Source organism: Dama dama, chromosome 31 (assembly GCF_033118175.1).
Source record: "Dama dama isolate Ldn47 chromosome 31, ASM3311817v1, whole genome shotgun sequence".
NCBI classification, from domain to species: Eukaryota; Metazoa; Chordata; class Mammalia; order Artiodactyla; family Cervidae; genus Dama; species Dama dama.
Window position 1 is genome coordinate 55,094,117 of NC_083711.1, and position 22,638 is coordinate 55,116,754.

Sequence of the window (22,638 nt, forward strand, 5' to 3'; positions counted from 1 at the left end):
ATTTCATCATATGTCATTAGAAAGTAATTTATAACAGCTTTTCTCTATTTGTATGTGTTCCCCCACTCCTTAATAAAAGAACTATCTTGGCTTCATTCATCTTTAAAACATTTAAAAGATAAAATATAAGCATCTGAACCATAGCTTAATTGTGGTTAAGCTTTAACTGGTTCGGTTGAACCAGTCATTTGAAATAACTTGACTTTAGTCACGATGTCATTTTAATTCCATGTTTTTCCAGAGGATTCGGCTGTAACTCTATACCTGAATTTAGTCAGCAAACTAAGAAGTAATTGCCTGTAATTCTTTGTGTCTGTAACTTTGGCCTCAGAATTCCCATTGAGTAATTTTAGTAATCATCTTTTTGTTAAATTAAAGTTGACGATAAATACTTTAGGCCTTTTTTTCCTCAGTAGTGTTAGCCCAGGGATGTTTAATCATCTTCCTGACTTTGATTGGTTGGCTGTTAATACATCTTATTTAGAGATGATTTTGCTAAAGGAGACTGAGTGTCAGCATAGTTGGAGGGGGCTTCCTGGCTCACCATTCTAATCACTTTGCTATGGGTCCTCCACAGAATCCTGCTGCATCACAGAAGTTGGAAGTTCTGATGTTCCATTGACATCACAATGGAAAGTTTTGACTTGACCGGTAAGAGCAGCCCTGTGGTGCGTCTTACTTACTTACCTGGAAGCAGTGGAGCAGTCAAGAGCTATGTGGTGTCAGAGCTGGTCTCAACTTTTTCCCATCTGATGGATTCACCTTCCGTATTGATCAGGGAAGTGTGATAATTGTGTGTTTTTACTTGTCAATTTTATTAGTATTTTTTAAAGTGACCCGTAATCTCTATTATCAAGTAAGTTAAATTTTCCTTTAAAGTAATTAATTTTTAAAAGTTAACTATTTCAGAGTCTCTGACTTGTTTCTCCAATGTAATGGGTTATTGGTAAAAAGTCAATTTATTGAAGTCCCCAGTCATCTAGAGAATACATGTCTTAGTAAATATTACATTGGTTTGTTCCCTCAAAGCTTTATGTATTGCCTTTGGCTTTAAATGAAAAGTGAATCCGCATCAAAAAGCATTATGGGAGCTTAAAAAGAACTATTAAAAATAATAGAAGTGGGTGTAGCAGTACCATAAAACTATTTTGAATATGAAAAACACACAATGAAGAAAAAGTTGAGATTTTAAAATATATACATGTGGCAAATTATATCAGACTTTGAAACTCACATACTATCATTCTGTCCTTTTGTACAGAAGTTGTATTCAAAACTGCTTCCTGTGGAATATTTTAGGATTAATTTTAATAATGATTACTTAAACGCATAGTTTTCTCAGTCTGGGAATAAAAACGTGTGATTGGTTTACTGATGTTTGAATACTTTATGGTGAACTGATGATTTATAAGACCAAGGAATGTGACATAAAATGAACAAAACTAGTAAATATTGTTTAGTTGCAATTTTCAGGACATGCGCTTATTCTTCAAATTTTCAATTCATGGTAAACTTGAATCTTTCTGTTCTTAAGCATTTTTGATAGCCTGTTAGGTCTGTCTAGAAAATCTGCGTGTCTTTTTTGTTTTAGTAATTATGTGACTGAATGTTGCTTTAATGATTTTATGATATGATAAGGCCTCTGAACCTATTACAGTCTAGGATTGTTTGCATTGTAAAAATAAATGCCATTTAGCTCGTAAGTGTGTTTACTTGGATATTGAAACACCAACAAAATCTTATTGCCAGTGAGAAGACTGAGATTTAGTTATTTCTCCTCCTTTCTGTACTATCTTTTAAGGCATAAGTCAAAAATACAAATTCTGGATTTATGAATGGCAGTTAGGATACCATTGACTGTGGTTTTACTGGGTCAGCAGAATAGACTACAGAAGATTTGAATACCTATACTGAAATTTCAAATATGTTCTCAATTACCAATTCTAAAGGGAGTGAGTATAGTGAGATTTAAAGAAAATTAAATTTGTGGCAATAAATAAAGCAGGACCTTTTATATTACCTATTCAGAGAACTAAATCATTAATATGCAATTGTATGGCAGTCTTGACTTAAGAAGCCATCTGATCTTTGATCTCTGAATGTCATTTAGATTACTTTGGTAAAGTATTTTTATTGACTGTAAGCAGATAGTGACAGAAAATGCTGACAAAATTTAAGAAAACTGACACTTTATGCTTCTAGTATACATATATGTTCATCATAAGTACAGTATTAACTAATAGAAAATATGTCATTCAAAATCAGGAGTAATTTAGGAAACAAATCTTGGAACATGTTACCTAGCAAAATGGTTCCCAGGGTTCGGTAAATCTGGGAACTAATGCTGTTTTAGTCAGCTTAGGCAGAGCTTTGTTTAATCAAACAGAGTCCCTAAGTCTTAGTGTTTTATCGCAGTAAAAGTTTCTTTCTCACTCATGTTCGTGTCCCTGATGAATCCGTTGCCACTCTGCCCCTCCTGTGTCCTCCTCGTTCCTGGACCAGCGCTGAAAGACAGCCTCTCTCTGTGGCAGAAGGAGCCAGGACTCTGGGTTCTGTAAATCGCTGTTTGGCGGCTGTGTCTGTCCTTACCTCCTAGCATTTCATTGGCTAAAGCATGTCACATGGCCAGCTCATGTCACAGGATAGGAGCGGCTTCTTCGGAGGACTGGTACAGGGGAAGGCTGATAGGGAGGCACAGTGCCTGTTTTAAGGGTAACATTTGGATAATCCTATCTCGGGCTTTTCTGGACAGACAGAATGCAGCTTGTATGTTAAGCTTCCAGAAGTCCTGTAAAAATCAATCTGTTTAACGTGAAAAATTATTTGTGAAGCTTCTATGTGGTACATCGAACATATTGAACTTTGAAACCTATCTGTGAACAAGTTTTAGGGAATGAGGAGTTCATTCAGTTCAAGAGTTTCCATAAGTTTTGAACATTATCACTTTTACACTATGCAATAAGTGGAAATACACCCTACATTAAGCTTACATTCTTGTTTTATAAGTTGCTTTAAAATGAAAGAAAATTACTGCCGACTGGACCCTCTGTGGTTTGAATACAGAGTTTGAGAAGGGAAATAATGATCCTCATAATAAATTCTTCCCTGTGTTTACTGGGTTACAGGACTTTTGACAGATATCCAATTGGATGTAGAGGAAGAGCATAAGAGAATGGGTAGTTTGCTTTTTCCAGTAGTGATATAATTATTTTACCATGTAATGGTAATCAAGTGCTTCTACTTAAAGTCAATTTCAGGAATCATTCTGGAGAGAAAGAATATACATACTATAAGATTTTCTAATGTACCCGAGTTTTCTAATGTACCCCAAGGTCGTATTATCTATACAGTGATTGCATTGCTCTGTCCTATACTTTGTAGAAAATTGATAGGCATAATGACCTCCTCAGCTAGTGTTATGATTAATCTCACAAGTTTTATAAAATGTGACCACACCTGTGTGGATTGAGATGATTTCAATATTGAAGATTATACTATAATCAGTGCTTTGTCTGATAGTTTATAGTTCTTTAAGATTGGGGAAAAGGAACATTCTTAGAAATATGTTTATTCAGAGAAATTTAGGCATAAATCCTAGTTCTGGAACTTTTAAGTTGAAAGAATTTGGGTGATTATTTAACCTCTGAAATTTTGTTTTCTCATCTTAATATTGGATAACGATCTCTACCTCCTGGAGTGCTGATAATGAAATGAGGGAATTACGTTGAGTGCCTGATACAGTGCCTGGCACATGGGATGCTCTTGAGACATGGTAGTTAAGAAACGTGATCACAGTTCAGTAATCTTGGATGCACTATAATATACCTTTGTTACAGTGTATGTATGTGTAAACTATGTTTGCATATTTATATTCAAACACACACTTCCAATAGTTTTAAAAAATTGTCCTTAATGTGTCAGTATCCTATAGATTTATTGAAAAATAAAAGTGGCTTTACCCTTATCCAAAAAGGTGAATCCTGTGGAAGAACTAGTCACCCCGTGAACTAATAAATCAGTTCTCGCCGCTGAGAACATAGAAGTCCTAACAGGGTGATTGCCAAATGTGGGCGTGTGGCCTCGCCTCTGCACTTTAAGGTTGGCATCAAAGAAATGCAACTTTTTATAATCTCACATGGTACAAGAACAAGAGAGAGTGCCACAGAAATTGTCTTCAGCATGTAGAGCACACGCTGTTTGGTTTCAAAAGAGTCAGCGTTTCTACTTCAAGATTTCTATGCTGCTGTTTTCAGTGAGGCTGAGATTATTTAAATTCCTTCGATGACTTCTCTGTTGGCATTGTCCAGCAGGACAGCAGAGGATATCTCTTAGGGTTCAAAGCTTTATGTTATTTCTAAATGACAATTTAATTTAGAATAACACACACATATAAATAATTTTGGGGTGACTTATTTTTCAGAGTGTCCGAAGTGTTTCTGTTTTTAAGCGAATCGTTGTTGTAACAACTGCCAGCTATATATTCAGCTGGATCATTGGTAGAGTGAAACTATTTCAGAAATAGAATATTTTCATTTTTAGAGACTGTGTAGTCTGCTTGGGCAGCCATAACAAAATACCACAGACCGGGCGACTTAAACAATAGATTTTTTTGGTTTTTTTTACAGTTCTGAAGGCTTATAGTCCACGGTCAAGGTGCTGACAAGTTCTATTCTATGTGGTTTCTCTTCTGGCTTATGGACAGTTACCTTCGTGCTGTGTCCTCACATGACTTTTTCTCTGTTCCTGTGGAGAGAGTGTGCTCCGGCCTCTCCCCCCTTCTTACAAGGACACCAGTTCTATCAGATAATGGCCCCACCCTGGTGACCTTACTTCACTTTTACCTACTTCTAGGGTCTGTCTCCAAGTAGACACCCAGTCACACTGGGGTTTGAGGTTTCATTATACAAATTTGAGGGCAGCCACTTCAGTTCATACCAGAGGTATTTGTTTTTTTCTGTGCCAAAGAGAGAAGAGAACGTTAAAAAAAATTTCTATGTTATTTAATCTATAAACAAGAAGATCTGGTTTACTGTATCATCTAAGATTCTAAAAATTACCTTTGAATCTTTGAAATGGGAGACATTTGAAATTACTAAATTCATATTTCTTCCACTTTGAAGTAACTGTGCATTTAAAAAAAAGTGTCTTAGGGAAGGAATCAAATCTAACAACTTGAAAATCAGTGTTTTGTATGATGGAAGAATAACATCATTGTAAAAATTGATTTCTATGTGTATTCATTGTTGACTTGATATGGAATGTATTTGAAAATTAGGTCAAAGAAGAAGACACTTAACTTTTTTGAGATATATGTTTCTGCTTACTATAATCAAGCCAATTCGTATTTTTCATGGCTATATTCTTTTACTTTATTCAGCAGGAAAATAGCATAGTCTTAAAGGTTCTGGAAAACAGAAAGAAAAGTTTCTGCATTTGATTGAAATAAAGCCAGCAAAAGCCACAGCAGAGTCCTAAATCTCCTATTCTCCCTGTTAATTTTCCTCCCTCTCTCTCTTTCTTTTTTTAATCTCCTTTTTTCATCTTCCTCCTCCTCCTCCTTTCCTCTGATATTAGCTCTTAGGTTAGGTAATCATTGTATTTCTCAAGTAATAGTCTAAATGCAATTCTTTGAACATCTATGTAGTACCTCTTTCTAATACATAGGAGGAACTTTCAGTTGATGAGTGTTTGGGATTAGTAATCATATTGATGTAGGCTCAATTTAACTCTTAGTTTTACTTTTGAACTTAAAAAATTGTTCTCTGTGTCACTAGAATAATTTGAGTGTCTTATGATTTGATGCCTATCTGAAAACAGAAAATATACCATACGGAAACAAACCTTTGAGACTCTCTTTGTATAATAATAACTTTAAATTGATTTGTAATTTTTTTCTTCACCTTGTGTGTTTATAGACTAGAAGATAAGCTCTTGAGGACTGATCTGATTTTGTGGATTGTAGTTAATTGGTTGAAAGTTATTATTTTACCTTTTATTTACTTTTCATTTTGGTTTCCTTCGAAAGCTATATATAGATGACTCAAACTTAAGCCTTATATATAATAAATTTTAGCAGTGTATTTCTTTTGCATAGGCTCAGTGTACTGAGTGTTAAATTTACTAGATAAGGACAATACAATTAAATTGAGATATGACCACTTCATCCATTATTACTACTCTGAAAGGTGGATAAATTGGTTTTATACTGAAGTCCATATTCCCTTTGATCTCTGTTACAGAGAATTGTGTTTCTCCAGGAAAATAAATGGATCTTGTTGTTGTTGTTGTTGTTATTCAGTTGCTCAGTCATGTCCAACTCTGCATTCTCTGTGGTCCCCTTCTCCTGCCTTCAGTCTTTCCCAGCATCAGGGTCTTTTCCCAAGAGTAGGCGCTTCACATCGTATGGCCAAAGTATTGGAGCTTCAGCTTCAGTATCACTCCTTCCAGTGAATATTTCCTTTAGGATTGACTGGTTTGATCTCCTTGCTGTCCAAGGAACTCTCAAGAGTTCTCCAGCACTGCAGTTCGAAAGCATCATCTCTTTGGCACTCAGCCTTCTTAATGGTTCAACTCTTACATCCTGCGTGACAACTGGAAAAACCATAGCTTTGATTAGATGGACCTTTGTTGGCAAAGTAATGTCTCTGCTTTTTAATAAGCTGTCTAGTTTTACCATAGCTTTTCTTCCAAGGAGAAAGCATCTTTTAATTTCACGGCTGCAGTCACTATCTGCAATGATTTTGGAGCCCAAGGAAATAAAGTCTATCACTGTTTCCACTTTTTCCCCATCTATTTGCCATGAAGTGATGGGGCCAGATGCCATGATCTTAGTTTTTTGAATGTTGAGTTTTAAGCCAGCTTTTTCATTCCCTTTCACCTTCATCAAGAAATTCTTTAGTTCTCTTGGCTTTCTGCCATTAGGATAGTGTCATCTGCGTGTCTGAGGTTATTGATATTTCTCCTGGAAATCTTGATTCGAGCTTGTGATTCATCCAGACTGGAATTTTGCATGATGTACTCTGCATATAAGTTAAATAAGCAGGGTGATAATATACAGCCTGGACGTACTCCTTTCCGAATTTTGAACCAGTCTGTTGTTCCATGTCCAGTTCTAACTATTGCTTCTTGACCTGTATACAGGTTTCTCAGAAGGCAAGTCAGGTAGTCTGGTATTCCTCTTTCAAGAATTTTCCAGTTTGTTGTGATCCACACCGTCAAAAGGCTTTAGTGCAGTCCTGTTTTTCTGGATCTAAATGGATCTACTGGGGTGAAATTTCTCATAACATTGCTCTCAGAATTTCTATGCATATTAATGTAAAATACATAATATATTTACTAAGTATTCTGTGCAGACACAGATAAGTGTAAATATATATGAGTGAATACATGTAATATTTTCAGGTAACCTCTTCAAGAAACCTGAAGACTTAAGTTTACATTAGAGGGTCTGTTTCGTTTTGGGCTGTATCCCCCAAACCCACGTGTCTAGCACGTGGGATTTGCTTAGTGAACATTTGGTGAATTAGTAATACAGGAGTTCACATTTTACTAATTGTGTATTCCATTGGTATTGATATTAATAAACATCCCCAGGTCTACTTGGAGATAGTTATTCTTCCAAGTCTTAGTTCAGGGAGAGGAGTGTTCCTCATAAGTAAGTCTTTAAGTTGCAGGTAGTCCTGTAATCAATAAATGTTAGTGACCTTAAGAACTTAAAATGAGCAGCAAAATAATTTCTGGGTACCTGTTGTATTGTTCATAGGGTACATTGAGTCAGTAAGAGTTTATTAAGACTTGTAAGCCTTCTGCCAAGTACTTCCCTAACACTTTACCAGTGACCTTTTGCGTGGAGCACATGTGAAGGTTCTGAGATACAAGGAAGGCAAATTGGTTCAGGATGGGTCACAAGAGATGCTGTATGGTACTTGTATTTAGTTAATACATAACAGAAAGGTTGACTTAAGTCCACATTTAGATGTTTTATTCTGGGGGGGGTACTATTTTTAGGATATTTCTATATTCAAATTGTTTTATAAAGATGTTAGAGAAGAACATTGTGTTTTGGTTTGTGTTTATGTGTGTGTGTGTTTTGATTTTATAAACTTTCGTAATCTGCTTGATTTTCAGTTGTTCTGTCTCTGACATGGTTATATTGCTGTTCTTAAAAAGCAGATGAGTTACGAAGTTATTTCAGTGTTTCCTTAACATTTATTGTAAGGCCATTTATTACCAAGTGTCTCTTCGAGGCAAACGTACTCCACTTCAGGAATGTAATGTTTTAAGCTGTTGAGTTACCATAGGCATAAACAGTGTACAGTTTTCTGGAAAGGTCAATTAGATGGGGAGGAACTGGCTTCTGAACAAGGCTTAAATAATAAGATACGATTTAACTGGTGAACACTGTCCCAAGCATTTTCAGTTATGCCATACTAATTACTAGATTAGAGAGAGTGAAACCTGCAAAACGTGAGATGTATCCATGTGCCGAGAAGGGTAAACCCTCAGGCACCACCCAGATGGACCAATCTGATACTCTGAATCATGCGCTTAATATATGCTATGTTCTCAGTATTGTTAGAGATGCCTGTTCATCAAGTAGGTGTGTTATATAAAGAAACAATAGAGGAAAGTGTGAAGTTAGCAGCCAGTATCAATCCCCTGTTTTTAAATACAAACCTCTTTGTCTGTCAGTCATTTTGTTCTGCCATTTGCTGACACTTACAGCTCATCTCTTGGGCTTCCCTGGTGTCTCAGCGGTATGGAATCAGCCTGCAATGCAGGGTCGATCCCTGGGTTGGGAAGATCCCTTGGAGGACAGCATGGCAGCCCACTCCAGTATTCTTGCCTGGGGAATCCCATGGACAGAGGAGCCTGGCGGGCTACAGTCCTTGGGGTTGCAAAGAGCCAGACATGACTAAAGCGACTTAGCACTCACACATGCACAGCTCATCTTTGGGTCCATTTAGTGACATCAATACTTAAAGGAATGATAGTTTTCAGGTTTGAAAGTTTTTCCTGTTAAGATAATGGGTATTGGTTTTCTTTATTGCTGCCATAACATAAATCTGTCTTGTTGATGGCAAAGGTGTGCCAGTTATGTTTCTCTTTATTAATTTTAAACTAATCATCAAAGTCACAGAATTTTTTAACACATTATTCCTTTTGTAATAAAATATTCCATACATTAGAATTTATAATGTGCCTGTGAAAAAAACACTTTAGAACTTTTATTTCCCAGTGCTTATAAAGACTATTTGCTGCTAGATTGTCAACTACCTAATACTCATTCTTGCTTCCTGGAGATTAATATGATAGGTAGAGAGGTAGAAACTTAAAGATTTCCTTATAGAAGACAAATTTAAATGGATCACTTTTTTCACCTGTAATTTGATCTCAGAAGCATGGGCTCTGGAGTCAGATGGACTCTACACAAGACTGAATCCAACTCGGTTAATTACTGATTGTACTGTGGGAAAGTTACTTTTCTTCATCTGTGAAACGGGGTGAATATGGTCTGTGTAAAGTTCTTACAGAGATTAAAAGTGCTGGGGGTTACGGTGCCAACCCAGCACAGGGCAGGGTTGCTAAGAAAATGTGTTTGCTCTCACAATGGACAGTAGGTCACAGTGGTATTTGATTCTCTTTACTGCTTTAACCGTTCCTTGAAATGGAATTTCAAGCATGTTATTATCTCTGTTCACAGCGAGAGAAATGTCTTTACTATGTTGCACATCTTTATTATATGAAGTCTTTATGGAGTACAGGATTGGTTTTAAGTCATTAAAGAATAATATTTACTCTTTATGTTGTTAAATATCTTAAAATATTTCCTATACCATCATAATAAGTTTATACTTTGCCCAATTTAATTTTGTAATTTTATTAAAGCGTAATCAAAGCTCAAGTATCTGAAAGTATTAGGAGGTAAGTCATCTATCATTCAGTGAGGTATAGTTATTTTAGGAATATTATCGCCTCATGCAGTGTTGGTATTAACAATAAAGTTATCACCTCAAACGACAGGTAAATTATTTAAGTGTAATAGTACATTTTTATAATCTACACAATTTTCTTCAAAGACTATAATTATTTTAGTAAAACAAAGAGCTGTATTATGAATTCTTAATGAAATTTAAAGTATGAGAGCTATTTTTGTAAATTGATTATTGCAACCTAACTAAAAAGTTCAAAAAATTTTAAACAGCTATGACCTTATTATGACCTTATTCTACTAGTCCATCCATAAACTAGGGGAGCAAGATTCTCCTTCATTTTAGGTGGTTGGCTTAGCATTTCATAACTGATTGATCCAAGAGAAGAAAGTATTTTTATTTCTAGTAATTTTCATGAGCATGAAGCATTACAGTTTTGTCTTTTGTCCCTAGTAACTTTTATTTATTTATTTTTATTATCTCTATAATTAGTATATCTCAACTGGTTTTGAAGATAATTTAGGACTATCTATGAAAATACCTTGGTTCCTTCAAAAAGCTTCTAAGTTAACATGTATGTATTAGGATGTTTGTGTGGTCTTTTTATAGCAATTTTTCCCTTTCCTAGTCAAATAGGTGAATTTTCTAATCATAACTATGGATTTTATAGACTTTATACTTTTTCAACTATTAGTATACTGCATATCGAAATTCTAAACTTTTCTGGCTCCCCTATAAGAGTGAAGAGTGTTTGCACTCTTTTTCTAGCTCTTCTATTCCTTTTTTAGAACCTGGACTACCTATAGTAATCTCACTGGAAAAATTGTTTTACTTAAAAGGTAAAAGTAACATACTTTCTGTTCCTCTTATTTATCTGATAAATACTTACTGGAACTACTATGTGCAAAGTGTTAGACATTGTCAGATGGTCACATTATGATAATAGAAGGCAAACTAATGAGGTAGAATATAGATAGATAAATAAACCTCACTAAGAGTTCTGAGGAAGATCTTAAATTCCAGGTAGGACATCAGAGAAGACTACATAGAGGGATAAATATAGAGTCTGGAGAAGGGGGATGCAGACATACCTCAGTTTATTGCACTTTTCAGATATTGTTTTTTTTTCCCAACAGCTGTCACTTTGTCTGTTTGTCACATTTTGGTAATTCTTGCAGTGTTTTAAACTTTTCCATTATTACTGTATTCATAATAATGATCTGTGTTCAGTGATCTTTAATATTACTATTACGGAAAATTATGACTTGCTGAAGGCTCAGAGATTGGTTAGCATTTTTAAGCAATAAAGTATTTTTTAATTAAAGCATGTACCTTTTTTTAGGGATAATGCTATTGCACACTTATTAGACTATACTATAGTGTAAACATACTTTTATATGCACTGGGAAACCAAAGAATTTGTGCAGCTTGCTTTATTATGACATTTTCTGTATTCGGGTAGACTAGATCTAAATCCACAATATCTTCAAGGTATGCCCTAGACCCCTTTTGCTATTTGAATGGAATGTTTGTAAGGGTAAAATGGGAAATTTTGGTCCAGAGCTAGATGTAAAGAGGGTCTTGAATGTCAAGGTGAATTTCCTTTTTTTCTTTTACTTTTTTTTTTTAAGGCAGATAAACCACTGAAAAATTTTGAGCAGACAATATAAATGAGATGGATTGAAAGGGAAAAAAAATAGGCTTTGGAAAGTTTGGTTTGAGGGGCTTTACCTTATCCCAGGCAAAAGGAAATTTGTTTTTCTAATAGAGTTTGAGAGTTGTAAATAGAATCATTGTAGGAGATATGAAGGTTGTACTCTGTCTTGATATGTCTTAAAATATTTTGGATTGAGGTATCCAACTCACCAAGTCAAATCAGTCTTTTCCCATTTTGCAAGGCAAAAATTAATAGATACTCACTTTTAATGATTTCTTTAATGAAGATTTTCTCAAATGTCTGATGCCTGCCACTATTGATGTGTGTGTGTGTTTCTGTCTGTTTTTAGTGACTGTAAATTTAGCTCTCACTCTTAAGAATTTCTCAAAGAATACAAACCCTGTCTTGTCGCTTGAACCAAACTACCAATCTGCAGAATTTAGCACCAGATTGAACTTGTGTTGGGGGTGTAGAGGAATCATAAGAGGGAAGGAAAGCAGTGGGGGTTGTTGAAAAGGAATTCAGAGATAGGTTTTTAATATAAGTTGTAGACGTTTAGATTATACTACTACTGGAGGTGGATAATAGGAACCAATTTGTGGGAGGGGATGAGATGGAATGGATTTGAAACACAAAGAGAATATCTGTGTAATTATGTGTAGGATGTGTTTATGAGTTCTGAGTTTGGAAGAGATTCCAGCTGAAGATAGGTATAGCTTAAGAGAGAGGTCGTAAAGCTGACTTTGAAAATTGGTGAAAGTAGAAAATAAGGCTAAGACAGATTCTTTGAAAACACCTACCTACTTGTTAAGTATAAAGGAAAGGAAAACAATCAGGTCTGTGGTGGGGAAAGCAGTACAGTGTAGTGCTAAGGAAGATGGGAAAGAGTTTTCAAGAAAAGTATGAGACGTTTAATGCTTTAAAAAGGTGTTTGGGCTTTCCCCTTTGGTACGCCATGAAGATCCTGGTGTTGCCCTGGGCCACCGCCCCGCCTGGTGTTACCGGTATGGTAAGAATAAGCCGTACCCAAAGTCCCGCTTCTGCCGAGGTGTCCGTGATGCTAAGATCCGCATCTTCATCTTCAGACATAAGAAGGCAAACGTGGATGAGTTCCCACTCTCAGTGGCCACATGGTGTCAGATGAGTATGAGCAGCTTTCCTCTGAAGCCCTGGAGTCTGCCCGTATTTGTGCCAACAAGTACATGGTGAAAAGCTGTGGCAAAGATGGTTTTCACATCCGAGTGGGGCTCCGCCCTTTCCACTTTATCCGCATCAGCAAGATGTTGCCTTGTGCTGGAGCTGATAGACTCCAGACAGGTATGTCCGGCGCCTTTGGAACGCGCCAATCATGTCCATCTGCACCAAGCTACAGAACAAGGAGCATGTGATTGAAGCCCTCTGCCGGGCCAAGTTCAAGATTCCTGGCTGCCAGAAGATCCACGTCTCCAAGAAGTGGGGGTTTACTAAGTTTAATGCGAATGAATTTGAAAACATGGTGGCAGAAAAGCGGCCCATCCGGAATGGCTGTAGGGTTAAACACATCCCGAATTGTGGTCCCCTGGACAGTTGGCGGGCCGGCACTCATGAGATCATCAGCGCTTTTCCCCTTCTTAATCATGCTCACCAATAAATGGCTATTTCCTGTCAGAAAAAAAAGGTGTTTGGGTTAGGTGTTCCATGGGTCCTTTGAAGGAAATAGTTTTAAAATTAATTTTATTATTAAACTGTAGTTGATTCACAACTTGTATTATACAACAAATGATTTAATATTTTTTTACATTGGGCTTCCCCAGTGGCTCAGCTGGTAAAGAACCCGCTTGCCAGTCCAGGAGACTCAAGAGACTTGAGTTTGATCCCTGGGTCTGGCTAGATCCCCTAGAGAAGGAAATGGCAACCTGATCCAGTTTTCTTGCCTGGAAAATTCCATGGACAGAAGAGCCTGGCAGTCCATGGGGTTGCGAAGAGGCAGACACGACTGAGTGCACATGCGCACATTTAATAGATTATGCTCCATTTGAATTTTCCTTAAAATATTGGCTATGTCCTCGGTGCTGTATAATATATCACTGTAGCTTATTTATTTTATACATAATATTTGTATCTGCCTTTCTCTTGCCATTCCCCTTTTCCCTCTCCCTGTTGGTAACTGCTAGTTTTTTGTATCCATGTTTCTGTTTTATTACATTCATTCATTTTTTTTATTTTTTAGATTCCACATAAGTGATAATAATATTTATCTTTCTCTGACTTATTTCACCAAGCATTCTACTGTCTAGGTCCATCTATGTTGTTATTATTGGCAGAACTTCATTCCTTTTTTATGGCTGAATAATATTCTGTGTGTGTGTGTGTGTATTTGCACACATACTATATATACCACATCTTTCTTTATTCATTCATCTGTTGATGGATACATGGGTTGCTTTGTTACCTCAGCTCTTGTAAATAATGCTGCTATGAGTATTGGGGTGCAAGTGTCTTTTCAAAGTAGTGTTTTTTGGGGGAGATGTATACTCAGAAGTGGAATTGCTGGGTCGTATAGTCATTCTATTTTTAGTTTTTTGAGGAACCTTCCTACTGTTTCCCTTAGTGGCTGCACTAATTTACACTCCCACTAACAGTGCACTGGGGTTCCCTTTTCTCTACATCCTCACCAACGTTTATTTGTGGACTTTTTTGGTGATAGCCATCTTCACGTGGTTTTGATTTAAATTTGGAGAAGCAGTTTTTGCAGAGTAGTCAAGGCAGAAAGTATTTATATATATTTCAAATACTCCCCCTCTCATTTCCACTCTTGATTTGATTTTTACATGAAACACTATGTTGAGCCAGTCTTCATGGAAGGATCTAAACTGACTTACAGAGCCACTTCCTGGGAACATAGAACTTATCTTCTGTAAATATAGTTTTAATATGCTTTTCTTTAAATGTGTTACCTAAGATTGCTTCAGATCAGATGCTAATATCATTTCCTCAGATACACTAAGTGTTACTTTCTTTAAAATATCATCATCAAACATACTTCCTAAATGCCTCACCCATAGGGGCTTACATTTTTTATGTAATTGGCATTATATAAGGATGATAAATGAATTTCTTGTCATTGAACAGTTCTTCTTTTACAAGAAGTACAGTTTTACTTTTAAAAAAACTTTCTGTTTTAATAAAGATCTCATAGAAAACTTTTTGGATTAGTAGGGCCACCTGCATATGAAATTTCTAGGTTAGAATCAAATATATAGTTACTTTTGTTTCCATCTTCAGAGAGTAGTTGTAAGGATATAAAAGAGTCAACCTAAAAGTAGTAATAATGATTATAATTTTAAAGAACTGTAGTAGTTATTATTTGCATTTTATGTGCTAATTTCTCTTTTTATGTGGAAGAGTGTGTGTGTTTAATCTTCACAGTGGACCCTTAGATGCAGGTATCTTTACTCTCTTTTCATTTATGAGAGAACTGAGGCTCAGAACATTTAAATAAATTGTGTGAGCTTTTTGACTAATTCAAAATAGAGCCAGGATTCAGATTAGCTCTTTCTGACTTTCAAAGACCATGTTCTCTACATGGCCCGTGCAGTTTGATGAGGTATTTGAAATTTGAGTTTTAACACCCTTGGTGGCAACTACACACTCCAGTTTGGGTGCCCAGTACCTCATTGCTCTCTTCCCTTTTTCTTCTAACTGGGGATGACTGGATCATCTTCATTTGCTTAAATGTATTGTCATTCTGTGCTGTTGATTGTCAGGCAGTCTTCTGCATATTTAATTCCCTTATTGAATCTTCACATCAGTTATATTTCTCCTTCAACATTTATTTTGAAACTTGAGACAAATAGCATATGTTTAACACTTACCACCTAGATTCTGCCATTAACATTTTACTTATTACTTATTTTATTACATTATCTATAATCTGCGTATCCATAAATTCATTTTTGATGCATTTAAAAAGTAAAGACATCACTGCAAATATCTTAAATACTTCAGTATGTATATTATTGACTGTAGCTCAGCATTTATGTACAACTTTTTTCTTTTGATGTAAAATTTACATTCACTGAAATGCATAAATCTTAAATATACATTTTCTGGATTTGATAAACTCATATACTTACCTGTGTAACTCAAATACCTTTGAAGACGTAAAATATTACTACTGATAGGTGTCTCTCTTTATTCCCATTTTGTGCCTGAGGAAACTGAAACACAGTGAAATTAAATAATCTGCCTGAGGTCACACTGCTAATTGAAGCAGAGCTGGAATCCAGGCCCTGGGAATCTGGCTGTAGGGTTTGTGCTCCTAACAGCACCCTCAGTCTGCCTGCCCTCACGTGTCCAGGTATCCTCTTACATTCACATGTACAAATGTCATATTAACTTATAACATAAGAGTGTAGACACAGAAGTAGTATGTTTGGGATTAGTGAGAGTAGGAATGCTGTTCTGGAAATGCCTTACATCCTTGCAAGAGTATATATGGCAAGAGAAACTAAGAAGGAAAGAAGTACCTTCGTCAAAATACCATGGTGAATCTCTGTAGTGACTGTGTCTCAGCCGGCATCCTTGAGTAATATTTCCAGGTGTAAAGTGACAGTCAGCCTCTTCGTGGCGACAGTGAGGTTCAGGGACATCTAAACTGCCACTTGGACAGTTAAAAGTAAATAATACTCAGTGCGGTTTTGCATTAAGCATATTTTTGCTCTACTATGACTATTAGAAAACTGTTCATCTGTGTATCGTATATGCAGTGCCACTTGCCTTGATGTGTCAGGCTCAAATAATAGAATTAACCAATTTGGGATTTATAGTTGTGAAATTTGTAAAGCTTTTATAACAAAGAAACTGAATGGAATTCTTTGGCCTTTCCAAATTTCATAAAAATATGCATAAATATTGAAATAAATGATACTTATTTTTTGTTTGTAGTTCTTAGGTGTACTATTCCTATGAGAAGAAATTGTATCTTTCCTGCATTGTGTTCATATCACAAGCCATATATTAAAATTGGCCAGTTTCTTCTGTTCTTTTGTTCCTTTATTCAACTATGAAAAAGTACTGTCATTTATATTTTTTAAAATCCTAAGTATTGTTCAAAAAGCAAAGACAAAAAACATGTAGTTAACAAAACCTAGCCTGTCACTAGAGGGCAGAACAGTACTATAGTTGATTTGACAATTTAAAAAATTGCTGAACGTGGGAAAATGTTGATGTACAATTGAAGAGAAGTCTCTTTGTGTTTCTATTTTTGTGTCTTGCTGTGAAATCCACTAACATACTTATTTGACTTGTACCAAAGGAGCTTTGCTGATAGTTATTGAAAATTGATTACAATTGATTGCTTGCAAAAAGGCATGATTATTTAAGAGCTTCAGTATATTGCAAGAGAAAATGCAATGCTTACCAAGAGGTGCATTAAATTATTTCTACTACATGTAGTACTCTGAAGTAGAGTTGCAGTATAGACTTTAGGTGTGGCATCATGAGAGAACAGGTTTGAGACAGGTTTACTAGTATTTAGATGTAAGAACTCATTGAAATATAGAACTTTTGATCTTTCAGCTGAAATTTGTTGAATCATTAAGATTTTGAAATGATAGCTGTAAAAGCAGTGAACTAACTCTAGCCCCTTTTTTAAAATGTTAACATTTTGTTAGTGCCTGTTCACATAGTTTTATTTCTCTTTGAAATTTTCTATCATTCTGATGTAGTTTCATTTTGCTTTATTTTTTCTGATAGACTTTTTAAATAATTCAAGCTCTAAAATTATTCTGGTGAGTAACCTCAGCAGTTCATTGTCTGAACGCATAGTTTTATCTTAAGTGTGTAGTTTGAATTTTATTCTGTAAAAACAGTTTGGATTTATAAATGATTCATTTGTAGTAGAGAATATGGGATGTCAGTAAAAGTCCTAGAGTTTGGAATTAGAAGATTTGTGGTCCCAGTTATCATGTTCTTGCCTGTGGCCTTGGGCAAGTCACATTACCTTTCTGAAGTAACCATTGTCTGAGTTGAAGAATTGGAAAAATATTTCCATATTTACTGCTAGGTTAATTTGAGAATTGTGCTTTTATCTGTGTAGATGTGTCTCCGAAGATGCTACTGTGTAAGGATGAATTTTAATAGATAAAGATAAATAAGCTCAGAAAAAGCTTATAATTGACCACTTCAAAGTTATTTCTATCATAAATTTGGTAACACAGAGGCACTTACTACAGGAGTAAATGATACAAAAAATGTGGTTTCCGACTTGAAGCCCAAGTTCAAATTACTGTCCTCCGCCCTGTCTCTGAGTATGTCTGACTGCTTAAGCTTTCTGTAACTGCTGACTGTGGCCCCTCTCACGCTGTTCTACCCTCTTGTTTATTTCCACGTTCCCTCTCTCTGTGTCTCTCCTGACTGTCTTGGTCTCTCTCTCTGTGTTTTTCTTATCCCAGGCACCCTCAGGAAGACCCCAAGCCTCTAACAGTGCCTGCTATCATCTCCAGCATGTTTGTAGATGTGGAGGACTCACTGGCTTACTGAGACATACCAGAGGCGAATTGTTCCACTGTAGTAAGTCAATCAGCATTTATTAAGTGACTACTGTTTACAGAGCACAGCTGATGGTGCTTTGGGCAAAGAAGAGTGAGTTAGGGCACAGCTCTGCGGAAATAAACTTGTCAACACTTCTCGGTGGCTCTTGCAAGCTGCTGCTGCTGCTAAGTCGCTTCAGTCGTGTCCGTCTCTGTGCGACCCCATAGACGGCAGCCCGTCAGGCTCCCCTGTCCCTGGAATTTTCCAGGCAAGAACACTGGAGTGGGTTGCCATTTCCTTCTCCAATGCATGAAAGTGAAACGTGAAAGGGAAGTCGCTCAGTCGTGTCCGACTCTTAGTGACCCTGTGAACTACAGCCTCCCGGGCTCCTCCATCCATGGGATTTTCCAGGCAAGAGGACTGGAGTGGGCTGCCATTGCCTTCTCCGCTTGCAAGCTAGACACATGCAAATAAAACAACAATGAAGTAAAAAGCTGACAAATAATTATATAAGTGAGTTGTGTTGTTAGAAAACCAGGGAGTATTAATCAGGTTTCCTGCATGAGTTTAAAATTAGGTTTTGAAGTATTGTTGGAAAAAAGATTGAGGAAAAAGAGTGTAGAAGTGAGTAATTTCTGTGGGACTTGGCAAGCCTGTTTCCTTGCCTGTGGAGTGAGTCCCAAGGGTAGTGAAAGGAGTTTCCGCCTACCGACAACTAACTTTCCTTAAACTTCCAGTCTTAGAGAAGTCAGGGTATGAAAAGAAGTACAGCTAAATTGAGACTTTCCATAAACACACGTGGTATCTGTTACCAGTTTTAGAATTTAGCGAGTTTAATGGTAAATTGTGATTATGAAGTAATAATGAGGTACTATGACATAAAGTTAATGCAAACTATTAGCATATGGTCTAGGGATGCATTATAAATGCTCAGGTATGAAAATAGTAAACTGCCGTGTAACAAGACAGTTTCATGTTTGTGTTGGAAATTTATTTGTGCTGTTATATTTTAGATAGTCCTACGTACAGGCTCACCCTGGCTTTCACAGTTGGATACGGTTTGAATCTCGCCTCTGCTTGCTGTTTAATGTTGGACAGTCTATGAAACAGAAATCTCAGTTTCCTTCTATGTTAACTAAGGGTAAAATATTTACCTCAAAGAGTTGTTGTGTGAGTTAAAAGAGATAATTTTTTAAAGTCCTGAGTATGTGCTAGGTACTTGCAGCTTCTTAAAAAGTACCTTTAAAAAAAAAAAAAAAAAAGTACCTTTTTAGTACTTTTTATAGTTTGTTAAAATAGTTTAATATTTTTAGTTTAAAATAGTTTAAATTAGTTTAAATTAATAGTTTAAAATAGTTTGTTAAGTATAGTATTAATTTTCTGAGTGCTTTTTAAAAATAGAAGTAACTCCATAGTATTTAGAAAGTGCTATACATGCAAGGGGTATTTATTACATGTGAATAAGATACAAATAACATTAACTTGAATAACTAAGTACCTACCTCTAACTTAGGAGACAGAGCTATGCCTGGCCCAGATTCCACCAACTCTCTTTAACCACCACCACAATGCCGAGTGTTGAGTTTATGACTTCCTTATTTTTCTGTATAGTTTTTTCATATTTTATATATCCCCTACATTGTTTTGCTTTTTGAAATTTATATTAAATAATATATGTTTCCTTTTGCAATACCTATCTTGTCCCTCAACATGTTTGAGAGAATCCCCCTTCTTATACTTGTAATTCATTTATGATCACAGTTATATTTTGTTGTATGAAAGTTCCACATTTTCATTATTTATCTAGTATTTATTCTATAATAAATAATAATTCTGTTATTTATCCACTTTCTTTTGATGGCTATTTAGATTGTTTCCAGTTTATGTTATGACAGAAAAAAATTGCAAAGGAAAAAGTCTTGGGAGTCCTGTTTATGCTTCTTAACACATATATTTCTCTGGGATATATGTTCATAGGTATAAATGCAGAATCAACCCACCCTGAAGCTCTATAGGATCATGGCAAATGGGTTTCTACAGAACTTACTACATTTTATCCTCCCTCTAGCTGAGTTTAAGTGTTTTCATTGTGTATTTCCTATATTGTGGTTTAGGTTTTGTTGTTATTGTCACAGAATCCTGTCTGACTTCGCAGCCCATGGACTGTAGCCCATCAGGCTCCTCTGTCCATGGAATTTCCCAGGCAAGAGGACTGGAGCGGGTTGCCGTTTCCTTCTGCAGGGTATTGTCCCAGCCCAAAGCTCAATCTCATGGCCCAAAGATCCATCTCACGTCTCCTGCACTGCAGGCAGAGTCTTTACCACTGAGCCACCAGGGAAGCCCATATCTCCTATATAGTTCTTTAAAATCGCTAAATGTTTGTTTAAATTTTTGTAACTTGTCCAGAACACCATTTTAACAATAATCCTGATGGCTTCTTAAAAAGTTAGTTTTACCCTCTGCATCAGGCGCTTTTATTTCTCTTAGTTTCCAATTGTCAGTTACACCTTTTCTCAAACCCGGTTACGTCCAGACATCCTGAAATAGCTGGGTATGTTTACCAGTTAAGTTCTTTCTCCCAGGAAAGCTATGTCAAAATAGTGTAATGTTCTTTTATATTAGATGAAAATTACCAGCTATTCCTGACTAAAATTTTTAAAAATAGTTTGGGCAGGGAAATGTACACATCTTTTACTGATTATTTTGTCCTTAATTTGAGTTGCGACAGAAAAAGAGGACTATCTTTTCGGAGGACTTTATGGAGGACTGTTCGCAACCTGCGATTTGTTCTGTGTTGCAAAAGTCCCAAAAGCTTGAGTAAGTGACAACTTGGATTTGCTAGTCTCTCCCTCTTTCTCTCCTTTTCCTACTTCTGTAGTTCTCAGCCATTGGTTCTTCTGGTACCTGATTATACTTGCACAGTCCATTCCAATTTTCATATCATAGTTCCTCCTAATTTTGTGCTTGGTGGTCCATGATTTCAGTTTGACTGACTTCAGTGTTTTGCCTGTTGTCACACTTGGTACTATGATCTGCCGCATTTATTTCCCAAGGTTTTCCAGGGGAGACTCCCAGGTTCCAGTCTAGTGCCTAGTTCTTGTCATTCAACAGATGTTTATTGAATGAAGAGAGGGAAAATGTTAATGGAGTAAGGACTGAAATGCCTTTTCCTAGCTCAACAATAATAATCACCCTAAAAGCAATGGGCAAAAATCATGCATACTGTCAGCAGTGCTGCATATGGACACCTTTGTAAACCGTCAGGAGTCATTTCTTCTTGAGCTTCACTCTTTCTCTGTTTTTGCAAAATGAGAGTGGTAGAACAGTGATCTGTAAGAATCCTTTTGACTCCAAGTGTTTTGTACTCTGTCTCCAGTTGAAATGAAATACACTGATAGTTTCTCTTGGGATTTCTGGACACAGCTCCCAAAGCCTGAATCCTCCCACCTTACCAGGCATCAGACTCACCTGTGTACAGCGGCCTGCCAGTTACTGTCTCTCGTAACCATAGCAACTGGAGCATACATCAAACTTCCCTTCTTGTTGTTTGGTTTGATTTGTCCCAGAGAAAGACTACATTTATCTTTCTTTGAGAAAGTGTAATGAATGCCTTTGGCTGCCCACTTTCTTTGACCAGACAGCCCAGGCATTGTTCAGTGCAAAGCTGTGATTCCTGGCCCCTTGCTTCTCCTCCTCTTCCCCCAGCCCCATAGCTGTGACTGAGCAGAGTGGCCTCTCCGACCTTCTGTTACTTGCTGCTACAGTTTAACCTCACATGTTTTCTCATAGGCCAGCTGCCATCTTGGAGTCAGTGTTGGCTTTAACTGTTGGATCCTTCCTTGATGTCGCTGGGCCTGTCTTCACCTGATACTGACGGCCAGTTACCTGTTCCTTTCTCCCGTGGTTTCTTTGCTAGGAACTCCTCAACCCAAAGTTAACGGGAGTGAGACCTGGAGTCCCTCCCTCATTGCCTTTGGTCCATCTTCCCATAGCAGTTGAAGGGACTCTCACTCTAAGATGGATTTGTGCTCAAACCCCTTTTAAGGAATTATCTGACTCTTCAGATTTTCATGAGATTGCTGTTTCCTGCATCTGTTAGTTGTCCGGAGTTCCGTTTTGTGGGTACCACTGAACTGCGTAGATCAAAGGCAGAGAGCTGACTACATGGGGCAATGGGCACAAACTGTCTTAACTTTCTATGAATTGTAAACGCTGCCCAGTCACTCCAGAGGATCTTGGCCAGAGAGCTGTCTATTTGACCATTCATCAAGATTAAGGAGGCTTTAATCTTGTCAAAAATCGAATCTTGTCCTGATTTTACAGATCTGCTTTGTGAAAAATCTCATGTGAGTCAGGCAGATTTTAGGCTAAGAAGAGAGTAAGGCAGGAGAAAAGTTTTCTAACTAAAAAAATGAAAGAGGGAAAAAATTTTTAAATGAGGATTTATTTTTAATAACTAACTTAATTCTAAATGGAATAAATCAATAATCTTTTTTTTTTAATGTTAAAAACTCATTGAAAGACCTTGATCGAAGC

The 22,638-nt window shown here is 36.6% G+C and overlaps 1 protein-coding gene across 9 annotated transcripts in view; it reads left to right on the plus strand.

Moving 5' to 3' along the window:
* Window positions 1-22,638, plus strand: part of BBX (BBX high mobility group box domain containing) — a 287,251-nt gene that overhangs the window by 133,589 nt on the left and 131,024 nt on the right. For 7 of the 9 annotated variants that reach the window (XM_061134243.1, XM_061134242.1, XM_061134248.1 and 4 more), the window contains one exon: window positions 578-651. The exons of 1 other annotated variant lie outside the window; for it this stretch is intronic. The gene's annotated coding sequence lies outside the window, so the exon portion shown is untranslated. Of the gene's footprint in view, window positions 1-577; window positions 652-18,119; window positions 18,142-22,638 lie in introns of those variants that run through there. One more of the 9 variants, XM_061134249.1, reaches the window with a different exon arrangement.